This window comes from Symphalangus syndactylus, chromosome 1 (genome assembly GCF_028878055.3).
Source record: "Symphalangus syndactylus isolate Jambi chromosome 1, NHGRI_mSymSyn1-v2.1_pri, whole genome shotgun sequence".
Taxonomy (NCBI): Eukaryota; Metazoa; Chordata; class Mammalia; order Primates; family Hylobatidae; genus Symphalangus; species Symphalangus syndactylus.
In genome coordinates, this window is record NC_072423.2 from 99,608,499 (window position 1) to 99,629,846 (window position 21,348).

At 48.4% G+C, this 21,348-nt stretch overlaps 1 protein-coding gene across 1 annotated transcript in view; it reads right to left on the minus strand.

Moving 5' to 3' along the window:
* The window catches only part of SHANK2 (SH3 and multiple ankyrin repeat domains 2), a 682,193-nt gene that overhangs the window by 550,568 nt on the left and 110,277 nt on the right, over window positions 1–21,348 (minus strand). The gene's annotated exons all lie outside the window — the stretch shown is intronic.

The following is a 21,348-nucleotide window of genomic DNA, read 5'->3' on the forward strand; positions in this document are numbered from 1 at the left end:
CAGCTGATGAGTGACAGAGGACGCTACCTGAGTCACCCACGTGGGGAGCGTGGTCAGAGAGGCAAAACTGCTTCCACCCCTTCCCAACACTTCCTCTGAGCAGTGAACCCACCGCTTTTCACGATGAAAAATAAAGACTACTGGTTGCTGGGACATTTTATATTTACAGACATTCGGTAAATATAAAAGGGAAAAAGGAAAGACTGAGGCATTGGTCTCTTTGGCCTTGATCTCACCATGGACTCAAATCTCCAGCACTGGCCGGGTACGGCGGCTCACGCCTGTCATCCCAGCACTTTGGGAGGCCGAGGCAAGCAGATCACGAGGTCAGGAGATCGAGACCATCCTAGCCAACATGGCGAAACCCCATCTCTGCTAAAAATACAAAAATTTGCTGGGCATGGTGGTGCGTGCCTGTAATCCCAGCTACTCGGGAGGCTGAGGCAGAAGAATTGCTTGAACCAGCGAATTAGAGGTTGCACTGAGACGAGATTGCACCACTGCACTCCAGCCTGGCAACAAGGCGAGACTCTGTCTTAAAAAAAAAAAAAAAAAAAAAAATCTCTAGCCCTCACAGTGTCTTTTTGGTCATCAATGACCACCTGTCACCTCAGGGCCCTCTCTCACTTGCATGGCACTTCTCAAACTCCAGCAGTTTGAAAAACACAGGTCACAGACCCCACTTATGTCTCCCTAACAGAATGTCTGATTCAGCAGGTCTGGGTGGGACCTGAGAACCTACATCTCAGACAAATCCCAAGGTGCTACTGCTGCTGCCATCCTGGGGAACACACATTCAGAACCACAGACCGCCCATATTACAATGTGACTTAATTTTGACATGGATCGTTCTTTAGCATTTCAGATTCGGTGGAAGCCTTGTCTTATAACCACACTGACGAGAAAGTTTTCATACTACCCACGCTGACTCTGAACAGAAAAGCTTTAAAAACGCAGTCATCACCTCTCCCAAAGGACACAGGAAAGCAATTATGGAAAAACGATTTGATGGAAAATCAAATCAGTTGCCACAAGAGTTCATTTTTGCAAAGTTAAATAGTGTCAACAGGGCCTGCAAACCAATCACAACACTTCAAACACATAATAGCACCTCTGAGAACTGAAATAACAACAACTTGGTCACGTTCCCAGGTCCCCTCTGTGAGACTCACCAGTGAGCCAGGAAAGGCAAAGGCCAGGCAAATCCACTTCTAACCATGACTTCTAATTTTTGTTGAATTAAAATTATATGCTACTGAATAGCTGTCAGCAGGGGCTCAATAATTCACTTTGTCACTGTCAAAGTGTTCAGAACAAAAGGAGGTTTGATTGAATATGAGACTCAAACCAATTCTCTATCTGAGGATTCTCTGGGTTTGTGCCCAAGAAAGCAAAAGGCCCTATCACATTCCCAAGACAGCCCGAGGGTAAGTTCCTCATCACTGGGAAAACGATCCTGGGACTGCCAACAGGAGGCTGGGTTCAGTGGGCGGCCAGAGTCCTCCCTGCCAGGAAACCTGACCCTGTGCACAAAAGCTCCTGTTTCTCCCTTCCAATGTCAAAGGCTGAGCTCACGTGTGGCTCTCAAAGCTCCCCACAGGGCTGTGAGCCTGGGTGGGGGCAGTTGTTTATTCCAGAAAGATTTCCAGACCCGCACCCTCCCCAATCCTTGGCTGAGCAAGGACTCTGGAAACGCCTGGCACAAGAAACAAGCTGTATCAGGTGTGACCAAGCGGGGCCACTCACTACTCACCCTTCAGTCTCAGGAATCCTTCTGGGCCCCTCCAATTCAAGCTCCGACATCCACAGAGCCCATGGCTCCCTGCCTGACACCTGCAGAGAAGCTTCAGCCAAGGGGCAATTCCTTGGAGGAGCACAGGGCTCCAAATAGCCTCTCAGGGGACTTCTGTGCCACTGCAGGTGATTGCAAAGATGGGTGTCCACCATCATTTGTGGACAGGGTAGGGATGCTGTGTCTGTGCAGCACGGGGGCCAACCCCACAAAGCAAGAACCACCTGCTCCAGAAAATGCTAAGAGCACCACCTTGAGAATCATCTAGAAGGAACAAGAGCTCAAAGGTCGGAAAGCCTGGGTGTGCAACCCAGTGGCACACACCAACCTTGATTCCTAGGGAAACCCACCCACCTGGCAGTCCTCTGATTCCCCCACGAAAATCAGAGCCACTACTTAACTTCAGGGCTGCTGTCAGGATCAAACGGAATACAAATAAGACATGTTGTTATGGGCTGAACTGTGCCCCTCTAAATAAATTTTGAAGTCCTACTGCCCATACCCTATGAATGTGATTTATTTGGGAATAGGATCTTTGCAGATGTAATCAAGTTAAGATGAGGTCATATAGGAGCAGGGTGGGCCCTACTGCAATAACTGTGTCCTTAAAAAGCGAGTAAATCTGGATATTAGCCCTTTGTCAGATGGGTAGATTGCAAAAATTTTCTCCCATTCTGTAGGCTGCCTGTTCACTCTGATGGTAGTTTCTTTTGCTGTGCAGAAGCGCTTTAGTTTAATTAGATCCCACTTGTCTATTTTAGCTTTTGTTGCCATTGCTTTTGGTGTTTTAGTCATGAAGTCCTTGCCCACGCCTATGTCCTGAATGGTACTGCCTAGGTTTTCTTCTAGGGTTTTTATGGTTTTAGGTCTAACATTTAAGTCTTTAATCCATCTTGAATTAATTTTTGTATAAGGTGTAAGGAAGGGATCCAGTTTCTTCTACAAAGAACTTAAACAAATTTATAAGAAAAAATCAAACAACCCCATCAAAAAGTGGGCAAAGGATATGAACAGACACTTTTCAAAAGACATTTATACAGCCAACAGACACATGAAAAAATGCTCATCATCACTGGTCATCAGAGAAATGCAAATCAAAACCACAATGAGATACCATCTCACACCAGTTAGAATGGTGACCATTAAAAAGTCAGGAAACAACAGGTGCTGGAGAGGATGTGGAGAAATAGGAACGCTTTCACACTGTTGGTGGGGGTGTACACTAGTTCAACTATTGTGGAAGACAGTGTGGTGATTCCTCAAGGATCTAGAACTAGAAACACCATTTGACCCAGCGATCCCATTACTGGGTATATACCCAAAGGATTATAAATCATGCCACTATAAAGACACATGCACATGTATGTTTATTGCAGCACTATTCACAATAGCAAGGACTTGGAACCAAATCAAATGTCCATCAATGATAGATTGCATTAAGAAAATGTGGCACATATACACCATGGAATACTATGCAGCCATAAAAAAGGATGAGTTCATGTCCTTTGTAGTGACATGGATGAAGCTGGAAGCCATCATTCTGAGCAAACTATTGCAAGGACAGAAAACCAAACACCGCACGTTCTCACTCATAGGTGGGAATTGAACAATGAGAACACTTGGACACAGGGTGGGGAACATCACACATGGGGGCCTGTCTTGTGGTGGGGGGTTGGGGGAGGGATAGCACTAGGAGAAATACCTAATGTAAATGACGAGTTAATGGGTGCAGCAAACCAACACAGCACATGTATACATATGTAACAAACCTGCACATTGTGTACATGTACCCTAGAACTTAAAGTATAATTTTTTTTAAAAAAGTGAGAAAATCTGGACACGGCATCATGCACACAGGGAGATGACCATGTGAATGGGAAGGCAGAGACCGATGTGTCCCATCTGCAAACCCAGCAATGCTAAGATTGCTGGTAAGCCCCAAACAGCCGGAGTAGAGGTAGAGAATCTGGGACAGATTCTTCCTCAAGCCTCAGATGGAACCAACCTTGCCTACCCCCTTGACCTTGGCCTTCCAGCCTCCAGAATGTGAGACAATACGTGTCTGGGATTTAAGGCACCAGTCTGTGGTTGGTTATGGCAGGCATGGGAACTCATAAACGTGTGAATCACCTGCCACTAATTGTGGCAGCAAAAAACCATCAACATCATCATCTCTGAGAGCGGAACTCAGCAGGTCAAGCATTCCCAGCTCTCAGGGAGCTCCCCTCCCTCCATATGTGATGGGAGCCACCTGCATGTTCACACCAGCTCCGGGCAAGCCCACGATGTCAGAAGTTACTTTGGATGAATCCTACCTTCAATTCTTCACTTACCCATCATTGACTCACTGTCCAATCAGGCAAACCCCAGGTCCAAGAGCAGGCCTGACACAGTACAGGTGACTGACACTGGCTGAATGGATGATGTGGGAGCCACAAAGACAATAAATAAGCAAACCAGCCTGAGGTCACCATTTGTAGTGGGGAAAGACACCTACTCAGCTGTCACACAATATGGAAAAGGTAAAAATCCATGCTAACACGAGCTCCCTTGGGGACCCAGAGGAAGGAGTAAGTGACGCTGCTTGGTAAGGAGTGCGCATCATAGGCTGCTGCCCAGGAACACAGAGGGATATGCGAGTCTGGGGTAGGACTTCCAGGTTCAGGGCCCAGCATAAGGAGAGAGAGGGAGGCAAAGGTAAAACAGTGATGAGTCTAGCAGGTGGATGGTCCAAAAGAGTTTCTGCCTTAAGTGACCATTCCTGGTTCCACTGTTACCAATGTGAGCCTTGGTCATGTCAAGTTCTCCTTGAGGAGAATGGTATCTGATTCTAGTCTCCCCACAGCCCTGTGAGGTGGCGATTCCTTTACAATTTGCTAGAGATGTTCTGAGTGAGTGATTTGTTAGATGACTCACAGATAGTACAGAAAAGATGGCAAAGACAACAGTGTGTAAGAAGTCCCAACCCTGGCCAACTCTTCTAAAGGATTACTGGAGGAAATACCTCTCTTCTCCTTGAGCTTCTATCTTCTGTGCACAGGGTCCTATACCAGCACCAGGACAGGAGTGGGTGAGAGGACATGAAGATGACCAAGATGAGCTCTTGCCCCTTAAAGAGTTCAGTGTCTACAGGGAGGGGATGATGATGGTGGTGGTGATAGTGATGATGATGGTGGTGGTGATAACGACGGTGGTGGTAGTGATGGTGGTGATAATGGTGATGATGGAGATGTTGGTAATAACGATGATAGTGATCATGATGGTGATGACGATGATGTGATAATGGTGATAATGATGGTATTATGATAGCGATAGTGGTGATGGTGATGATGGTGATGGTGATGATGATGATAATGATGGTATGATGACAGTGATAATGGTGATGATGTTGGTGATGGGGATGGTAGTGGTGATGATGGTGATGATAATGGTGATAATGATGGTATGATGGTAGTGATAATGGCGATGATGTTGGTGATGGGGATAGTAGTGGTGATGGTGATGATGATGGTAATGGTGGTGATTATGAGGATGGTGGTGATGATGGTGATGGTGATAATGATGGTATTAGGATAGTGATGATGATGATGGTGATGGTGGTGATGATGGTGGTGATAATGATGGCATGATGGTAGTGATAATGGTGATGATGTTGGTGATGGGGATGGTAGTGGTGATGATAGTGGTGATTATGAGGATGGTGGTGATGATGGTGATGGTGATAATAATGGTGACGACGGTATTATGATAGTGATGATGGTGATGATGGTGCTGATAATGGTGATAATGATGGTATGATGATAGTGATAATGGTGATGATGTTGGTGATGGGGATGGTAGTGGTGATGATAGTGGTGATTATGAGGATGGTGGTGATGATGGTGATGGTGATAATAATGGTGACGACGGTATTATGATAGTGATGATGGTGATGATGGTGCTGATAATGGTGATAATGATGGTATGATGATAGTGATAATGGTGATGATGTTGGTGATGGGGATGGTAGTGATGATGATGATGATGATAGTGATGGTGATCATAATAAGGATGATGATGGTGATGATGACAGTGGTCACTGCAATGATGACAGTAGTGATGATGAAGATGATGGTGATGACAGTGATAATGATGATAAACATGACACAGTGATGATTACCACGTACTGAATCCTAATAAGCCAGAAATTATGCTAACCGTATTCACCTTCACCACAACCCTGAGTGGATATTATTAATATTATTATTATTACTGTTTATATAATAATAACATTCTCATTCTCTAGATAAAGAAGCTGAGCCTCACAGACTCCAAGTAACTACCCCAAGGTCACACTTCTAGAAAGCAGTAGAGGTTTGATTTAAACCCAAGCCAAATCTCCCCATCTCCCGAGTCCTTGCTGTTCAAGTGATAGATGATGTTCCTCTCTATACACACCCACTGCCAATCTTAGTGCAGGCAAAACATAAATTAGAGCATAACCTGTTCTATTTCACTTTGCTTTATTGAGCTTCACAGAGAATGTGTTTTTGCAAACTGGAGGTTTGTGGCAACTCTGCAACGAGAAAATCTATTAGCATGATTTCTCCAACAGCACATGCTCACTTCATATCTCTGTGTTACATTTGGGTAATTATTGCACTATGTCAAATTTTTCGTAATTATTATATCTGTTAGGATGACCCATGGTCAGTCATCTTTGATGTTACTATTGTTCTGGGGTGTCATGAACCACACCCATATAAGATAGGAAACTTAATAAAAGTTCTGTGTGTTCTGACTGTTCCACTGACCAGCTATTCTCCCACCTCTCTCCCTCTCCTTGGGCCCCCCTATGCCCTGAGACACAATAATATTGAAATTAGGTCAAGTAATAACCCTACAGGGGCCCCTACGTGTCCAAGTGAAAGGAAGAGTCACACATCTCTCATTTTAAATCAAAAGCTAGGAGTGATTAAGCTTAGCAAGGAAGGCATGTTGAAAGCTGAGTCAGGCTAAAAGTGAGGCCTCCTGCACCAAACAGTAAGCCAACATGTGAATGCAAACAAAATGTTCCTGAAGGAAATTAGAAGGGCTACTCCAGTGAACACGTAAATGATAAGTGAAACAGGCCTTAGTGCTGATAGGGAGAAGGTTTGAGTCATCAAACTTTGGTGATCAAGACGGTCACAACATTCATTTAAACCAAAGCCTAATCCAGAGCAAAGCCCTAACTCCCTTCAATTCTCTGAAGGCTGAGAGAGGTGAGGAAGCTGCAGGAGAAAGGCTGGAAACCAGCAGAGGTTTATTCATGAGGGTGAAGGAAAGAAGCCATCTCCATAACAGGAAAGTGCGAGGTGAAGCAGCAAGTGCTGACGGAGAAGCTGCAGCAAGTTCTCCATAAGATCTCGCTGAGATCACTGATGAAGGTGGCCACACTAAACAACAGATTTTCAATGTAGACCACACAGTCTTCTGTTGAAAGAAGATGGCATTTAGGACTTTCATAGCTAGACACAAGAAGTCAATGTCTGGCTTAAAAGCTTCAAAGGACAGGCTGTCTTGTTAGGGGCTAATGCAGCTGGTGACTTTAAGTTGAAGTCTATGCTAATATATCATTCAAAAAAAACCGACGGCCCTTAAGAATGATGCTAAATCAATCGGCTGGGCGCGGTGGCTCATGCCTGTAATTCCAGCACTTTAGGAGGCCGAAGTGGGCGGATCATGAAGTCAAGAGATAGAGACCAGCCTGGCCAACATGGTGGAACCCCGTCTCTACTAAAAATACAAAAATTAGCTGGGTATGGTGGCGGGCACCTGTAGTCCCAGCTACTTGGGAGGCTGAGGCAGCAGAATCGCTAGAACCCAGGAGCAGGATGTTGCAGTGAGCCGAGATCACGACACTGCACTCCAGCCTGGTGACAGAGTGAGAGTCCGTCTCAAAAAACAAAACAGAACAAACAAACAAAATCAACTCTATCTGTGCTCTATAAATGGAACAACAAAGCCTGGATGACAGCACATCTGTTTATAGCACATGTTACTGAATATTGTAAGCCTGCTGTTGAGACCTAATGCTCAGAAAAAGAGATTCTTTTCCAAGTATTACTGCTCCTTGACAATGCACCTGGTCACTCAAGAGAGCTGATGGAGATGTACAAGGAGGTAAACATTTTCATGCCTGCATACACAATATCCATTTTGCAGTCCATGGATTAAGGATTAATTTTGACTTTCAAGTCTTATTATTTAACCATGTATCTTGTAAGACTATAGCTGCCATAGATTCCTCAGATGGAGCTGGGCAAAGTCAACTGAAACCTTCTGGAAAGAATTTAGCATTCCAGATGCCATTAAGAATATGCACGTTTCATAAGAGGAGGTGGAAATGTCAACATTAAGTTTAGAAGAAGTTAATTCCAACCCTTATAAATGACTTTTTTTTTTTTTTTTTTTTGAGACGGAGTCTCACTCTGTCATCCAGGCTGGAGTGCAGTGGGGCGATCTTGGCTCACCACAACCTCCACCTCCCACCTCAGCCTTCTGAGTAGCTGGGACTACAGGTGCCCACCACCCCACCCAGCCAATTTTTTGTATTTTTAGTAGAGACGGGGTTTCACTGTTAGCCAGAATGGTCTTGATCTCCTGACCTGGTGATCTGCCCGCCTCGGCCTCCCAAAGTGCTGGGACTACAGGCGTGAGCCACTGCGCCCAGCTAAGAATATTCACGATTCATAAGAGGTGAAAATATCAATATTAACTTTGGAAAAAGTTGATTCCAACTCTCATGGATGACTTTGAGGGATTCAAGCCTTCGGTGGAGGAAGGAACTGCAGATGTGGAAATAACAAGATAACTGGCATTAGAAGTGGGACTGAAGATGGGACTGAATTGCTGCAACCTCATGAGAAGACTTGAATGGATGAGGAGTTGCCTCTTTGGGATGAGCAGAGGAAGTGGTTTCCCGAGATGGAATCTACTCCTGGTGAAGATGCTGTGAACACTGTTGAAATGACCACACAGGATCTAGAATATTCCATAAACTCAGTGGATAAAGCAGTGCAGGGTGTGAGAAGATTTCATCCAATTTTGAAATAAGTTTTACTGTGGGTAAAATGCTATCAAACAGCATTGCACACTACAGAGAAATCGTTTGTGAGTCAATGCAGCAAACTTCATTGCTGTCTTATTTTATGGAATTGCCACAGCCACCCCAGCCTTCAGCAACCACCATTCTGATCAGTTGGCAGCCATCAACATGAGGCAAGACACTCCACCAGCAAAAAGATTACAGGCCACTGAGGAGGCAGGTGACTCTTAAGTATTTTTAACAATAAAGTATTTTTTTAATTAAGGTATATACATTGCTTTTTTAGACATGATGCTATTACATACTTAATAGACTAGAGTGTAAATATAACTTTTATGTGCACTGGGAAAGCAAAAAAAGTGTGTGCCTCATTTTATTGCAAGATTCATTTTATTGCAGTGGTCTGGAACCAGATTCACTATCTCTAAGATATGCCTGTTATGTGAGTCATTGAGAATACTGAAGAAGATGTTGATGTTGACGTCATTTCTGGATCAGAAGAAATACTCCCTTTGTTCAGACCTTCCAGGCTGCAGACAAACCCGCGCCCCAGCCTCTGGTGGACCAGCCATCCTCTCCACGTCTGCCGGCTGGAGCCGCACTCATCCTTTCCACTGGGGCCGAGGTCTCACGATGTCATCCCCCTGGCCTCCTGCAGGCTGAGCTGACCACTGGGCACCCTGGGTGGGAACACGGTGAGCTACTCCGACTGCCTGCGGCCCTCAGGCCAGCTGACCGGCCCTGCGCCCTTTCCTGTCCGGCCCGTGAGTCTCGGTCTCTTCACTCTGCATTTCCTGTCTCCCAGGAAGGTGGGAGCAGTGCTGATTTTCATATTTTGCCTTAGGATGTTTCTCCTCACTCTCTCCCTGGCAGGCAGGAGTTGGTCCCTCTGTCACTCAATCTCCTGAAGGCTGTGATGTCCAGATCCTTCCGAAACCTGCTGCGTGCCTGGCCCCAGGGGCTCAAGACACAGAAAACCTGCAAATGGATGTAACGAGATCTCCGAGACCCAAACCAGGCTGTCTTCTCCCTTATCTCCAGAAAGGCAGTACATACGGCATGAGCCCTGGGTGGTGATGGAGTGGGACAGGGGCTGACACGGTCAGGAGCTGTGGAGATGGAGTTTGTGGCTGACATCAGCCTTGTGATGATGTACACACCGATCCCGGAAAGTTCTCAGGACTTCTTCAGGCCAGCCTCAGTTCTCCGTAAGTTCCCTTCATACCACAAAGGCCCTCAGCCACAAAAGGGAGCTGTGTCTTAGCACAGATGAACCATCCACATCTTCCTGTCCTTACTACTCCTCCCCATCTCTCTCTCCCCCTACATCTGTCTCAGTACCACTGCAACATCCAGCCAGTTAAGTGCTTCTCCCTGCCCCAGCCTGAGCTGCCTGAGGACAGGCGTTTCTTTTTTTTTTGAGTTGGAGTCTCACTCTTTCGCCAGGCTGGAGTGCAGCAGTGCAATCTTGGCTCACTGCAACCTCCGCCTCCCGGGTTCAAGCAATTCTCCTGCCTCAGCCTCCAGAGCAGCTAGGACTATGGGTGCCCGCCACCACGCCCAGCTAATTTTTGTATTTTTAGTAGAGACAGAGTTTCGCCATGTTGGCCAGGATGGTCTCGATCTCTTGACCTCATGATCCATCTGCCTCGGCCTCCCAAAGTGCTGGGATTATAGGTGTGAGCCACCATGCCCAGCCATTTGTCTTTTTCTTTGCATAACCAAACCAGAGCTAGTAAACGTGGATGGCACTGAACGGCATTGGATCAACATTCCAGACATGGAACACTCCTGGGTAATATCATCCAACAGTCAAGAAAGGTCTGGACTTCACAGAGGGGCTGACAGGAGTTTCTGCCTACTGAGCCTTGCTTGTATTCAGTGGACCATGCAGACCGTTAACTACAGCAACGATCCTATGAGGGGAGGCTACGCCACCGAGGTCTGCAGAGTTGTAAGCCACAGAGCTAGGGTTGGCCATGCTGTTGAACCAAGTGATACACCTACACCCCTCTTAGTACAGTTCATGGTCAAGCTCAAATCAAAACCAAAGAGCAGGCTAGGCAACATAGGGAAACCGTCTCTACAAAAAATAAAAAATTTAAAAAATTAGCCAGGCATGATGGTACGTGTCTGCAGTCCCAGCTACTCTGGAGGCTGAGATAGAAGGGTCCCTTCAGCTAGGAGGTTGAGGCTGCTGTGAACTATGATTGCACTGCCGCATTCCAGCCTGGGTGACAGAGCAAGACCCTGACTCAGAACAAAACAAAAGAAAAAATGGAGAGAGTAAGGGAAGGTCACTCACACTTGGTTCACATGAGTTACAAGTATTCTGCAAGGTGAGAGGCTAAGAACTGAGACTACTGGACTGTGGGCAGAACGCGGGCACTGGAGACAGGTTGAGGCAGCTGCGTTTGGCCTGAGTCTGCCACTTATGCTGAGTTATGAGTCACTCGGGCTGCTGTGGCAAAGCACCACAGAACAGGCTGCTTAAACCACAGACATTTATTGTCTCCCATTCTGGAAGCCATAAGTCTGAGATCAAGATGTCTGCAGGGCTGGTTCCTCCAGAGGCCTCTCTTCCTGGCTTGCAGACGGCCGCCTTCTGTGTCCTCAGGTGGTTGTCCCTCTATGCGTATCTGCATCCTCACCTCCTCTTCTCATAAGGGACTCCAGTCCAGTGGGATCAGGGCCCACCCTAAGAACTTCATTTAACTTGATAGCCTCTGTAAAGACCCAATCTCCAAATAAAGTCTCATTCTGAGGTCCTGGGCTACGACTTCATTCGATATAGAAATTTTGGTGGGGGACAGACTTAGCCCACAGCACTGAATGACCACGGGCACGTCTCTACAACCCACCGAGGGCCACCACCTGACTGTGGTGGGACATGTCCACACTGATGAGTAGGACACATAAACAACGGTGGATCAGCAAACCAGCGCCGAAAAGTATCCGGCCTGCCAGGGTCACAGGAGCTTCTTGGGCAAGGCTGTTTTGATTTATAGCAATGTAGCAAGAGAGTTTCCTGTGAGAGACTAAATTGCTTTACAAATCTGTTTTGGGCCCTGTAAAATGGCGATGATGACAGTTGATTTTGGAAGATTGTAGTGAGGGCAAGGGAGTGTCTAGACAAAGGTTGAGAAAATGGTACATATTATACCATATAAAATAGATCTTATTGCCGTGGGTTATATGAAGGCTGTGGAAAGGTCCATCCTCAAGGCTTGGATTACACAGATGGATTCAGGGACCTCCACCTCTATGGCATCTGCTAATTCACCTTCCTCAGGTGAGACTTACATCCACCTTCCTCTTGACTTCTACCCAAGGAGCCCAGGAAAAGCCAAGAGAACAAGGGGGAGGAAATGCCAGAGCATCTCAGGTCGTGGCCCCATGGGGACATTCCCTATTCAGGATCTGGAGCCAGAAACGCAGACCTCGAGGACAGTCAAGATGCCAGCTCTGCAAACGCGTGTAAACAGCGTTCAGCAAGGACTTAAGAAAGCTGGAAAGAAATCCAAGTTTCTGGCCGGGCGCGGTGGCTCACGCTTGTAATCCCAGCACTTTGGGAGGCCGAGGCGGGCGGATCACGAGGTCAGGAGATCGAGACCACGGTGAAACCCCGTCTCTACTAAAAATACAAAAAAATTAGCCGGGCGTGGTGGCGGGCGCCTGTAGTCCCAGCTACTCGGAGAGGCTGAGGCAGGAGAATGGCGTGAACCCGGGAGGCGGAGCTTGCAGTGAGCCGAGATTGCGCCACTGCACTCCAGCCTGGGCGACAGAGTGAGACTCCATCTCAAAAAAAAAAAAAAAAAAAGAAATCCAAGTTTCTGAGCACATCATTCATTACAAAGAAGCGCATTTCACATTCAGAATTTCCTCCGCAGTTATGGTTTCTGTCATCATCAATTTCTGCATGATGCTTTTTTTTTTTTTTTTTTTTTTTTTTTTTGAGACGGAGTCTCGCTCTGTCACCCAGGCTGGAGTGCAGTGGCGCGATCTCGGCTCACTGCAGGCTCCGCCCCCCGGGGTTCACACCATTCTCCTGCCTCAGCATCCCGCGTAGCTGGGCCCGTCATAAACAAAAGCTTGGCAGGGGCCACAGAAAGGTGCATGCAGGCGTCTTCGGGCCTTTGATAGCTGTTCACGTGCAATCCATGTACTTGCACGCCTCTGACAAATAACCAACATCAAGGTCACCCCAAACTATGATTGGTTTATTCCCAAATGCAGTTATCCAAATGAAATAATACTTCTTACTGTGGACAGAGGCCCATTGGGCTGGTACTTGTAGTGGCAAACACTAAAACCCTGGCACGGGTAACACACAAAGCTGAAATCAGACATGTCAATGGAACAGGGAAATGCGGGGTGACCTCGACTCAGAAGGACAGCCTGGTCGGAGGGTGCTGAGGTGCAGGAGTCAGGCTTAGTGCTTCTGTATGTTTAAACGCCAATAAAGGGTAACGTAGCTGTGGATTCGTTTTTCCAATTAGAACATTTTTCACACAGTGAAAGCTTCATGGCAGCCACTGGATGCTGTGGCGAAGTGCTGGGCAGACTGTATCTCCAGGCGATTAGTAAGAGGCTGCCTGTCTGTCTCTGCTATTGTCAAGGTGATGTTAAACTGGGAGACACTGCTTGGTTCTGCCAGCGGTCCATGGACTCCTTGGGGGTGACTTAATCTTCCTCTTTTCACAGCCATGATTTCAGGCAGAGCCATTGTAAAGCAGAGATCAGATGCTGGCCAGAGAAGTCCCTTTAGGAGCTATAAATTGAAGTGAAGTAACAGGCAGCCATGGAGGGGGAGTTATAATTAAAAAGTCCTGACTGCAGACACAAAACACTTACTATGTGCCCACGGCCTGGCTCGTAAGCATGTTAAACACATCATCTCTTCCTGATGTTCTCCAGGAGGCAGCATTCGCACCCCCAGGCCCAAAGAGGAATGCTCCAAAAATGCCAGATCGTTCCCAGAGCCTCACATCTGCAAGAGGAGGAGCTGGGATTAAGGGGGTCCCTGAGGCTGAGCTAATGAGTCCAACTCCATCCTGGCAGCACACAGACGGAGCCATGAGTCAGGAAGATTAAGCCAGCAGGAGGTGAGAAAGTGGATTAGAGACGAGGCCACAGAGGCGAGTGAGGCTGCTGCCGGGACGCAGATGCTGCTCGGAAGCTGTGGTGCGGGAGGCCTTGTCCGCCCAGAAGGGAGGGCAGCGAGGGAAGGGTGGAGGCTGGCGGTGAGGCAGAGTTGGAGCCAGGCCAGAGGAATCGCCCAGGTCCAACCTCAGAGCAAAGATGCTGGAAAAAAGCCCCACCCTTGGATTTAACACAGAAAAGTAAAAACTGATGATCTGCGGCCCTGGTATTGCCACCCTCTGGATAAGCCTTACCAACTTGGGATGCCAGCAAAGAGGGGATGGCTGCTCCTCACCAGCATGGCCCCAAACCACAATACTCCCCCCACAGTGTGGGATGTACAGAGCTTTGCTACAGAACTTGTAGTAATTCCAGACCAAAGCCACTTTTCCCATACATTGTTTTCTCCATGAGATTTAAGTAGGTATTAACTCTAAGCTAAGGATGAAGAGCACCTCAAGTCAGACGTTTTATGTGCAGGCTACGGAGACCCTGCAAACTGGGCCAATCTCTCCCATACACAAAGCACGAACCCAATACGTAACAGAGGAAAGGTCCACATATAATCCTTACAATATTTGCTTTAAGTGATGTGTAAGAAAATAAAGTCCTTCTCTGCCTTTATCGAGGATGCCCTGTGACATGAATAATAACCAATATGATCAAGGCTTGACTTTCCATGGCAACTTTCATTGGAGGGCCCCAGGGCCTTCCCTTTTGTCCTAAACAATTTGTAACTTACCAGTTCCTTGACTAAAATAGTCAAGTGTAAACCACTCCTCTTAAGCAAAGGGAGGCTAGTTTTCATTGCTGTATTACAAAGACAGTGGAGGCAGAGGGAAGGCTGAGGGGCTGGGGAGCAGCACTCTCTTTGGTCTTAGCAACCAGTTAATGAAACCACAAAGGAAATCAGATTCCAGGCCTTCTACCTCCCCAAGAGGTAATCCAAATGCATACTACAAAGGACATGGCGGGACTACTCAAAGTGGAGACCAAAGATCCTAACCACGTTTTTCTATAATCAAGAGAATGGATAGATTGGTGAATGAATGGATGGAGGGAGGGAGGGGTGAAGTGGGTAGGAGGATGAGTGGATGCATGGATGGATGGCTGGGTAGGTGGGTGGCTGGGTGGGTGGATGGATGGCTGGCTGGCTGGCTGGATGGCTGGCTGGCTAGATGGCTGGCTGGATGGCTGGCTGGCTGGGTAGATGGGTGGCTGGGTGGATGCACGGATGGAAGGATGGAGGGATGGACATACGGACAGATGGACGGCTGGCTGGCTGGCTGGCTGGGTAGGTGGGTGGCTGGGTGGATGCACGGATGGATGGATGGATGGATGGCTGGCTGGCTGGCTGGCAGGCAGGCAGGCAGGCTGGCTGGCTGGCTAGATGGATGGATGAGTGAGTGGAGGGGGGATGTGGATGGGTTGGAGGGTCAGGGGATGGGTGGGTAGGTGGGTGGAAGTATAGAGTGGAGTGGTCTAGGGGGCCTCCCTGGTTAGGCTGGAGTCAGTGTTGGGCCACACTCCATGGACTCAAAATTTTTGAATAAAGACCATTATCATGTTACCATCTTCTGCCCAAGACCTTTTTGGTGACTTTTCTTTTAGGGCAGAAAATGTGCTTATGTCAAGACCACATACACCTAAACTTCTAATTAAGTCTATAATCCCAGAAGAATTTCATTTAGCGAACAAGCAGCTGGGAGAGAACATTCTGGAACAAAACATCTGAAACTGAAAGGGCAGCCCAAAGGAAAACTAAGTATTTTTTTTTTAGAGAAGGGCTCTCATTATGTTGCCCAGGTGATGCCCCTGCCTGAGCCTTCCGAGTAGCTGGGATTACAGGTATGCACCTACTGCTCCCGGCTACATTCGTTGATAAGAGACCTTTTACCTTTCTCAGTGGACTGGGTGACTTGACAGTGCAGAAAGCCCCTCCGTGGCAGGAGGCCCGGGGTGGGCACTGGACGCAGCACAGGTGGCAGTGGAGGGGCTCATCTCCAGCAGGAGAGGCAAAGAACTGAGAAAGATTCCCTCTCAGTCCACGCGCGGTGCCACTCCATCAATGGCGATGGCCAGAGCAGGCATCTGGGGAGGGGAGCGGGGGGAACGGGAAGTGACTGCCAGCAGGGGTGGGGTTTCCTCTTGGGGGGATGGAAGCTTCCCAAGATTCACAGTGGTGATGGGCTCACTCATCCGTGAATTTCCTAAAATCCAATGACTTGCAAAATTCCAATGGGTGAATTATACGGCATGTATATTACATCTCAATTTTTTTTTTTTTTTGAGACGGAGTCTTGCTCTGTCGCCCAGGCTAGAGTACAGTGGCACGATCTCGGCTCACTGCAACCTCTGCCTCCCAGGTTCAAGCAATTCTCCTGCCTCAGCCTCCTGAGTAGCTGGGATTATAGGCATGCACCACCACTCCTGGCTAATTTTTGTATCTTTAGTAGAGATGGAGTTTCACCATGTTGGCCAGGCTGGTCACGAACTCCCGACCTCAAATGATCCGCCCACCTCGGCCTCTCAAAGTGCTGGGATTACAGGCATGAGCTGAGAAACTGCAAAGATGCAGGCCTCACATCTTAAATCCTCTCTCCAGGACAGCCCCACCGGCTTTGTCATAGGGAAGTGTCTGTGGGTCTCCAGCTTTCCCTGCCCTTCCCAGTGTCCCAGCCTCCAGCACCATTTCTCTGGGGCCTCCATCTCTTCTTATCCTTCTCCTCTCACCAGAGGCCAAGATTACCCTTTTCAAATATAAACAATGTCACATGCTCTGTACCAAACTTCTGCCCATCAAACACAACCATGGCCTCCTTGTCATGACCCTACACCTGGACGCCCACTGCCCACCTCTGCTGCCTCACACTGCTCCTGCAGTCCTCAGCCTTCTCTGCTGAGTCAATGCACCAAGTTCATGCATACCTCAGGCTGGCTGTCCCCGAAAGCCCTCACCCCAGAAGATTCCAAGCAAAGACCCTCTGCCGTCATCTCAGGCTTAGTGAAGCCATTGGTGCCTCACCCCACAGAGGCAAGGGTTTAAGTGAATTCACTCACTCCATAGCCAGATACCCAGCATTCACTCGGTTGTGCCGGCTGATGGGGTACAAGGATGACCAGAGCCTGCACTAGCTGTCCTCGTGGAGAGGAATTGCTGCCCAGCCGCTCCCCAGGCACTTAGCCGTGAAATCCCCCTGCGAAGAAAGGAGAAGCCATAGAGCCACGGAATCCTCAGGAAAAAATCCACTGACTTGCACACTTCCAATAGGTGTGTGCCCAGACTAGGGAGGACATGATTTTTTTTCTTTTTTTTTTTTTTTTTTTTTGAGATGGAGTCTCGCTTTTGTCACCCAGGCTGGAGTGCAGTGGCACGATCTCAGCTCACTGCAACCTCCACCTCCCAGGTTCAAGCAATTCTCTTGCCTCAGCCTCCTGAGTAGCTGAGATTACAGGTACTGGCCACCACACCCAGGTAATGTTTGTATTTTTAGTTAAGATGGGGTTTCACCATGTTGGCCAGGCTGGTCTCGAACTCCTGACCTCAGGCGATCCACCTGCCTCAGCCTCCCAAAGTGCTGGGATTACAGGCGTGAGCCACTATGTCCAGCCAAGGAGGACCTGATTTTTATCCTCAAACCGAGAAGAAGTCACAGGAGGGCTGGGCTCAGCAGTGGCCACGGTGTTCACATGTACACAACCACCCGAGGCCTCGCCTGGAGAACTTCTGACAGTCTGGTCTGAAGCTGTCCTGGTTCCCCAAGAGGAAGACGACAGGAAGGGTGGGGTGGTGATGAAGACTGAGGGAACAACACAGGCTTGCAGGGGTCTAGAAGGTACAGTGACCAGACTTAGGGAGGGACTGGCTGTAGGAGCTGTAGAGATGGAAGCTCAGGAGGACGCCTACATTCTGGTTGCAACGGCTGACTCAAAGATGGTCCCCACGGCCAAAAAGTGGAAAGAACCCAGCTGACCATCAAGTGGGAACGGACTCACAAGATGTGGTCCCTCCATGCAAGATGGCAGGAATCAGAACAAGGCTCAACAAGGCTCTGCTAAACGCCACCCTGGGGATGGACCTCAAAGCCATCATGCTTCAGCCTCAATGTCCACCAAGACTGGATCAAGAAAACGTGGTGCATATGTACGACGGAATACTACTCAGCCATAAAAAAAAGGAGATCATGTCGTTTGCAGCAACAGGGATGGAACTGGAGACCATTATCTTACATGAAAGGACTCAGAAACCAAAACTCAAATCCTGAATGTTCTCACTTATAAGTGGAAGCTAAATAATGTGTGTGCAGGAATGCAGAGCACAGAATGATGGACACAGGAGACTCAGAGGGTGGGAGGGGGGTGAGGGGTGAGAAATTACTTAACAGTTACGAAGTACATCATTCAGGTGATGGTCACACGAAAAGCCCACACTTTACCCTCTATGCAACATTCCCATGTAATAAAACTGCATTTGTACCTATTCAATTTATACCCAAAAAAGCCGATTATGCTGAGTCAAAGAAGCCAGGCACAGAAGGCCACATGTTGCTTGACTCCGTGTCTATGAAGTGTCTGGAATAAGCAAATCCACACAGACAGAAAGTGGCTTGCTGGTCACCAGGGGCTGGAAGTGGGAGTGGGGATCCACTGCAACCCAGCACAAGGGAGCTTTGGTGGGGGGGGATGGAAACCTCCCACACCTGGATGGTGGTGACAGGTGCACAACTCAGCAACTCCACTAGGAATCATCAAATGGTATTCTTTTGTTTGTTTTTTTGAGATGGAGTTTCGCTCTTGTTGCCCAGGCTGGAGCGCAGGGGCGCGATCTCCATTCACTGCAACCTCCACCTCCCAGGTTCAAGGGGTTCTCCTGCCTCAGCCTCCTGAGTAGCTAGGATTACAGGCATGCACCACCATGCCCAGCTAATTTTTTGTATTTTTAGTAGAGACGGGATTTCACCATGTTGGCCAAGCTGGTCTCAAACTCCTGACCTCAGGTGATCCACCCACCTCAGCCTCCCACAGTGCTGGAATTACGGATGTGAGCCACCATGCCCAGCCCTGAATTGTATTCTTAAAGTAAGTTAATCTTATAATTTATAAATTATAACTCAAGAAAACTTTTTGAAAAAAAATAAAGCTTTTTTTTAGTCCTTTTTAAAAAAAATCCTTTTTAAAAAAAAGGTTTAAAATCCTTAAAGTCCTTTTAAAAAAAAAAAAAGGTTAACTGCTATCTAAGAGAGCAAATAACAGTGGGGCCAGGTCTGGAGGTTCCTAGGGAAGATCAGGGTCACAGCATTGGTTTTGCACAACTTGAGTTGAGGGGCATCTGGGCTTTCAACTGAGAAGGTGTCGGGGGGAAATAAGTCCCGGCCCCACCCCCAAGGGAGGCTACGGTGGGAGATGTGACTGTGGATGCTGTGTGAATGGAAATTCTATCACCGCCAGGGTGCTGGCTGCAGGGAGCTAGGCCTGGCCGAGGAGCCCTCCCGCCACCCACTCCCCAGCAGGCCCAGGTGTTGAAGAGAATGCAGCAGAAGGTAAATCTGACCAGAACCGGCTTTCTGTCTGGAAAAATCCACCCGAGGGAGTCAAGGACAAACCTTCTCGAAGTGGAATTAAGAGGCTGCCATTCAGGATCATGACCACCCAGGCTATGGACTCCATCAACTCCTAGAAGAAGACACCCAGCTCTCACCTCGCAGGGGCCAGGAACAAGGAGTCAGACACACACACAGCAAAGCATCAAAACGCAGCTTCTATCGGTAACAAACCACCCCTGCACCAGCTGTCCAGAGCCCTCTCTCACAATGGGCAGGCTCACTCACAAAGCAAAGCACCCGAATGCAGCTTCTAACAGTAACGAACCACACCCCGTCACAATGGTGGGGCGGGGGACGGGGGGGCGCACACACACAGCAAAGCACCCAAATGCAGCTTCTAACAGTAACAAACCACCCCTGCACCGGCCATCCAGAGCCCCCTCTCACAATGGGCAGGGGCCTCATGGTCTCTGAGGATGAGGAGCCAGCCCCAGGTACAGGAGGGGAAGATAGGCTCAGACGTTGCCAGGACAGGTAGAGTCCTCCCAACATTCAAAAGTAGAGGAATCCTCAAATACAAAATGCAAATGCAGTCATTACGTGCCTGTGACCAAAAAGAGGGGATTAAATCCTGAAGGCGGAGGAGGTGAAACCTGCTTGCTCTTGGGGTTCTATTTTAACCCACAATAATAAGCAGGCGGGCCAAGGCCACTTTGGAATCAAGCATATCCGGCCGGGCGCGGGGGCTCACGCCTGTAATCCCAGCACTTTGGGAGGCTGAGGTGGGAGGATCACTTGAGCCCAGAAGTTGGAAACCTCTCTGGACAATATAGTGAGACTCTGTCTCTACTAAAAAGGAAAAAAATTCCCAGTGTGGTGACGTGCACTTGGGAAGCTGAGGCAGGGGGATCCCTTGAGCCAAGGGTGCAGTGAGTCGTGATTGCACCACTGAACTCCAGCCTGAGTGACACAGCAAGGCCCTATTTCAAAAAAAAAGAAAAAGAAAAAGAAAAATCTGAGAGTCCATTTGAAAGCAGCAGACAGAGAGGACATCCCCGTCAGCAGGTGCGTGCCACAGGGTGAAGCAGCACAGCGGGAATGAGAGGGCAGGGCCCTCCCAGCATGGCAAAGGTAGTGGGGATTCTGAGTGACTGTACAGGCGGGGAGAGAGGGAGGACAGGTGAGTGACAATGCATGGTCTTTGAGGGGGTCAGGATGGCAGTGCAAATGCTTTTTCCTAAATGAAGTACCCCACTGGAAGATGCATGTGCTTTATAAATGGAAGCACTGACTCAAGCACAGAACAAGACACTCATTTTCCCGAAGCGTCTGCCGGGAGGTGGGCCAGGTCAGAAGGATCGGCCCTCAGAGTGACAGCTTCAGCTGAGCTACTCGGTGCCAGTCCTCGGGGAGAGGCGGACACGGGGCTGACGTATACACCCCAGGAGAGCCTGAGAAAGGCCGCCACAGCCATGTTCTATTTTCTTCTCTGCTCTCCTTGCAACGTGGCATTCACTGTGGATTAAAAGAGAAACCACTTCGGGCCACGGGGCCAGTTTTCTTCCCTCTTCCTCATTCACGCTCCCCCAGAAATAACAGAGCTCACCGTAGTTTGTATTGATTTTGGCACATGCCACTTGTTTTAAAGGCCACGCTGAATGTCCGGCGCCAGCACTCCACCACTGTGCATTTGAGAGGATGCAGAGATGCTGCCCTCCCTGTGCCCAGAGCCCACCCCACCACTCCCTGCGTGGCCCGGGAAGCCCACCCACACAAGACTATTCAAGTGAGGGCTCCGGTTG